Source organism: Electrophorus electricus, chromosome 4 (assembly GCF_041902795.1).
Source record: "Electrophorus electricus isolate QZ-2024a chromosome 4, ASM4190279v1, whole genome shotgun sequence".
NCBI classification, from domain to species: domain Eukaryota; kingdom Metazoa; phylum Chordata; class Actinopteri; order Gymnotiformes; family Gymnotidae; genus Electrophorus; species Electrophorus electricus.
Genome location: NC_137500.1, coordinates 27,312,161 through 27,317,500, shown reverse-complemented (window position 1 = coordinate 27,317,500; position 5,340 = coordinate 27,312,161). Strand labels below are relative to the sequence as shown.

Below are 5,340 nucleotides of genomic sequence, written 5' to 3'. Positions count from 1 at the left end.
ATTTCTCCATCTGTCTTCACAACAGCATGTACAAAAACAACACAACTAAAAAATAAAAAAAAACTATAAACCCCCCCCCCCAGGCTTCACTAACACAAAACAGGCAACAGGATCCATGCTCCTACTCCCACTACAGTTTACAGTTGCAGTCTGGCAGGATGATGTGGAGATCGAGACCTACCTGCTGAAGGGGAAGAGGGATAAGATCTGGAACGCGCAGACTGACTGCCCACGGTTCGAGGCCCAGTACATTAGCAAGACTCCACCAACTGCACCCCGAACAGCCCTTCATGAAGAGAGCTGGTCCAGTGCACACGGTGCGGACAGCTCTCTGTCTGTCCCTGCTTTCGATTTGGAACACTCAGTGAGAATTACAGTGATCTTAAAGAATTATGCAACTGGCAAAGTTGCATTTTTATATTTAAAAAAAAATTTGTTTTTCCCTGTGTGTGTGTAATTGGAGCATTTTCTCTTTAGGATCCCAGGGGTACCTGACGCTGTCTGACTTTTCTGTAATCTTTTGTAATCTCCTCACACTGTCCTGCTGTTCATTACAGCTCTGAGGTGGGGTGACCCTCTTCCCATCTGTGACAGGTGAAGATGAGGAAGATGTGAAGTCTATCCATTCCTGCCGCGTGGACATGGTAATGTCTGGCAATTCTCTGGAGTAGTCAGTGGAGGAGGGATGGGCAGAGGAGACATCCATCACTAGGGTGAGAGAAAGGACAGACTTTTAATCCACTCAGTAGAAAAGGGAAACTTTGGTGTTTGTAGCTGCGAGCATGTTGAGTTTCTCTTCCAGATACACCCACACCTATGGCTTCCTTCTGAAAGGGCTTTTGGCTACAACTCTATACTGACATTTTCTCTAATCTGAGCTTAATCTGGTCTAAACAAATTACAGCAATAATCTTTTGACGATCTATGGAGTTTTCTGTCTTTGTGTGTCTTTCTCTCTCCCTGTCTTGCGTTCAATTTTTTTCCCCTTTGTTTCTGTGTTTTCATGTGTTAGCCTGTGTCTGTCTATGTCTCATTATAACAATGCATCTTAGGATGGTGGTCTCCAGGACCCTCACGTTACCTTGGTTTCTCAGGAATTTGAGGGCTGGGATGCCATCATGCAATCTCCGGAAGTTTCCTGTGACTCCTGTTGCTCAGGGAAGAGCAGAATGTGCTCCATGTCCTGAGGGAAACACCACCAGGGATGCCAGTCATGTTAATGCTGCCCTGCACTTGGCTAACAGTAGTGTGTAAGCACCTTGAAGTTATACTTAAGCATCTCAGTAAATGCACTTAGATCCAGTCTACAGTCGTTGTTTCTGATGTGGGTAATGACTTATTAAAATTGGGCAGTATGTCTAATTTGTTGAGAGGTTCAATATTTTAAATAAAATCAATATGGACAATACTGTGTTGTGAAATGAACAGGCTCATACATGTCAGCTGGTGAGGGAGAGGAATAAAACACTGTGAGATGTTGAGAGCTTTAGAGTTAGTCTGATTAGTATTGGTGCATACAACACCTCAAAACTCTTCCTCATTCCTAAGGTTGTCAATACAGTGGAATTCCATTTAGCTTTATTTGTCTGTACACTGTCAACACCAAAAAGAACTTTCACTTGTGGTAAAGACTCACAGGGAGAGAGCGAGAAAGCACATGAATATTCAACTGAGATGACTGTTTACTGGCAGACAGACAGAAGCAGGCAAATCTTTTGAACACATGACATACATTGTGATCTGAGGAGTAGAAGAAGAAACAGAAATACAAAAACCTTTGTTGATATGGAGATACCAGGAATCTGTACTGTGGTGCTGTGTGTGTGTGTGTGTGTGTGTGTGTGTGTGTGTGTGTGTGTGTGTGTGTGTGTGTGTGTGTGTGTGTGTGTGTGTGTGTGTGTGTGTGTGTGTGTGTGTGTGTGTGTGTGTGTGTGAACACATAACATGCTACAGTAATAGTTCTTTTCTCACTAGGTGCAATTTGTCATCATAACTATAAGATCCCAGAAGGCATAGAAAGGAGAAATACTCTTAATTAAATTTACTCCAATAAAGAAATACACAATCAGACAAACATTTCATGCTATAAATATTTGCAAATCTCTGGTTTACTAGCAAATACAGGATAGGTACATCAATATTCTAGCACACTGGAACTGAAATCATACATTAACTATTAGGTTATGTCACATTACGTATAGTTTAATTTACCATATAGCAATCCCAAGCCTTAAACACTGATCCTCCATTTCAGCGGACACGAACATTAACTCACACCAACTTTATAGAAGGCAAATGGTTCATTTTTAGCACTTACTGTTACACTTGGCCTATCCAAATGCAGGACTGAAACATTACGTTGAAGTTGATCGATACAGAATGCCTGCGCTCAGTAATTAGGACAATACAACATTAACAAAGTTACACAAAGAATGTAGAATGTGTTCAACACTCTCAAAGTTACTTCAGCTCCAAGTATCCAGTCCTCTACGTTGTACAGAAACTATGGCATCAATGTGGATTATTAAGTCTTGCATAATTGCTTCATCTGTAATTTCTGACATTTTAAGTGTGCAGTGCAAAATGGAACTGCAGTGCTTCTACTAATAACAAAGATGGAAGCAGGGAGATGAACCCCCTCGTCTCCATAGATGGACAGAGTGGTCATGGGAGAAGGAAATGTTTTCTCTGAACAGCGAAACCTGGCGGCGGGGAAGTGAGCGGAACTGCAGCTCAGACTGTTTCCCACAGAGGGGCAGGAAGAGCTGCACCTGAAGGTGGTATCCTCCCTCTCCATGCCAGTGCCGGCCCCTTGGCGGCCAGTCTGGGCTGAGGCCTGCAGCGTGCAGTGGACACAGAAGGCGTAGAAGAAGGCCACCAGCAAAAGGAAGCACACCATCCCGAAGATGACGATGATAATGATGTCGGTGTGAAGGTACAGGTAGTCAGGCCCCGAGGGAAGGCTGGGAGGGTGGTCTGAGACGGTGAATGCCTCTGCCGCCCTGTAGGGGGAGCTGCCGGGGTCAGAGGACACCATGCTCACGGCTGAGGTCACCGAAGAAGGCATCTCCGTAACCTGGCCTGGGCCGGGAGGAAGGAGTCATCAGAGCTGACCCATCCGTTGCGCGTAGACTTCAGTGGGTACACAGGAATCAGTGCATGGGTTGTTCCAAATCACCCCTGTGACAGAGCAAGGTTAAGAATAATGGCCAAATTCACAATTCGGAAGTCGTAACAAAGACAGGACATGAATCCAGGACGGAGGCTGACACATAACGGCGGGGTTATCTGTGTGCAACCAGAGAAACGCAGCTAGGTGCATGGTGATGATGTCAGAGCACCTAGTCTGGGGGTACTAGAGCTGTTACGGCACCATTTCCTGATGGGGCTCTAAGGGCTTCAACATTTATATCAAACAGGCCTGCTTTCTGGTGGGACAGTCACGTAGTCCAAGATTAAACAACACATTAAAAAAAAAAACCTCTCAAAACTACAACTCTCAGAAAATAAGGACAAGAACAACCCAAGGCATAAAAGTTTCAGTTTATATATTTTCATATACATTTCAAACATTTGAGATTTTTAGCAAACATTCCCATCTAAGTCAAAAAAGAAAGCTGAATTTTTTAACGGTGTCTTAAAAAAACACGATAAATACTTAACGACTAGAAGTTTTATTCCATACCAAAGATAGAGGTACCCACCTAGTACGGAGAAAACTGAAATGCCAGTGTCTGAATGGTCCTGAGCCCCTGATCAGCAGGCCTTCATGTACTAGAGACACGCTGGTCGCTCCTCTGTGGAAGAGGACAGAAGAGAAGAGGGAGGGAGATACGGATGAAGAAGCTGTTCTCTTCGGCAATGTTGCCATAGCGACATTCAATGGGAGGCTGAGAGCTTGAGCCTGACATCACTAAGAAAGACAGAGATAGAGAGAAGAAGAAGAAGAAGGGGAGAGAGAGAGAGAGAGAGATGGGGAGACGTGAAGAAGAAGGCAGGATACAGTATAAATGACCCATAATGGCCAGTGCTTTGTCATTCTGTGATGTTTTGAGGACCCTGCTATCAAGGCCTGCATGACAGAGACAGGAAGACAGGATTTTCCTATTTATGCCACAGAATGTATCTTGTGAAGTAAATATTAACTCTGTGCTGTGTCCTGGCAGTCTATTACACTAGTTTTGAACAAAGGGAAATTTGCATCTTATTTGCATCAGGCCAGAACGTTCTCTCTCTGTTCAAGGCAACCCTGCTAATGGAGAGTTCTTCAGAGGTGGTTAGATGATGTGTCCCTTAGAAGCTTCTGGATTAAATCTGATGTGCTCGGGTTGGTTTTGCAGAATATATGTAAATGTAAAATAATGACAATAACTAATGTGAAAAAATTACCAATTACAATAATGACAAGGTCCGAATAAAACGAATAATATTGGATAATATAATATAGAGTTTTATAATGGGGCCATAGCTATGCTATTTTCCTAGCAGACTACACTGTTAAATGAACCTGGAGAAAATGTTTACTGAATTCAATGCCCAAAACAACAACAACAACAACAACAAACAAAAACACGCGCACACACACAAAGTCTAAGTCAGTTCATTTGCTAGTCAGGAAGAATCATTAGGAAAAAAACACAACCAGTCAAAAGAATATTGAGAGAGATGACGGCAATGACGGGAAGAGATTGCTGAAAATGCAGTGCTTTTGTGTGAGGTTACCATGCTTCAGTTAGACTTATTATCAGTGCGTTCACAGTTTGCTGTACGATGGGTGTAGAGCTTTCATATTTTAAAATGAATTGCTGAATGAATAATACAACTGAAGACCATTATCTAGAGAATCAGAATGTTTGGCTTTGAAATGTAGACCCATCTTAGCTACATTACTGAGCTAACAGGCGACGGCTAGCTTAATCGGTCAAAGAAGCTCTGCTGTGTCGCGTCTTTTGAAGCCGGTAGAGCAATTTTGCTAGAACACAATATATTTGACGTTTTTTCTTCCCTGGAACAAATAGTTTTTAAAAAATTGTACAAAATAAATATGCGGCTCCAGCTTTGGTGATCTAGTGCCCCCTGGTGTCAGCGGGCTGCATTCCCACTGCAGCCCAGCACTCCTGCACCTGCCGCTCTCTGTCCGTGTACGTGAGTACGTGCAAGCCCTCGGCGATCGCGCTGGTAGCCAAAGATCAGCACGGGTACACGCTTCGGTTTCTCTACACCTATAAGCTTAGGCAACCAACACACACACACACACACACACACACACACACACACACACACACACACACACACACACACACACACACACTAAAACTATCTGTAATGTAAAGTATGTTG

The 5,340-nt window shown here is 43.4% G+C and overlaps 1 long non-coding RNA gene across 10 annotated transcripts in view; it reads left to right on the top strand.

Moving 5' to 3' along the window:
* LOC113581739 (uncharacterized) overlaps window positions 1-1,406 on the top strand; it is an 11,911-nt gene extending 10,505 nt beyond the window's left edge. For 6 of the 10 annotated variants that reach the window (XR_014123311.1, XR_014123315.1, XR_014123319.1 and 3 more), the window contains 3 exons: window positions 137-317; window positions 558-713; window positions 1,013-1,406. This is a non-coding gene — a long non-coding RNA (uncharacterized LOC113581739). Of the gene's footprint in view, window positions 1-136; window positions 365-557; window positions 714-1,012 lie in introns of all 10 variants that reach the window. The other 4 variants (XR_014123317.1, XR_014123320.1, XR_014123318.1 and 1 more) reach the window with 4 other exon arrangements.
* Window positions 1,407-5,340: the final 3,934 nt, after the last annotated feature.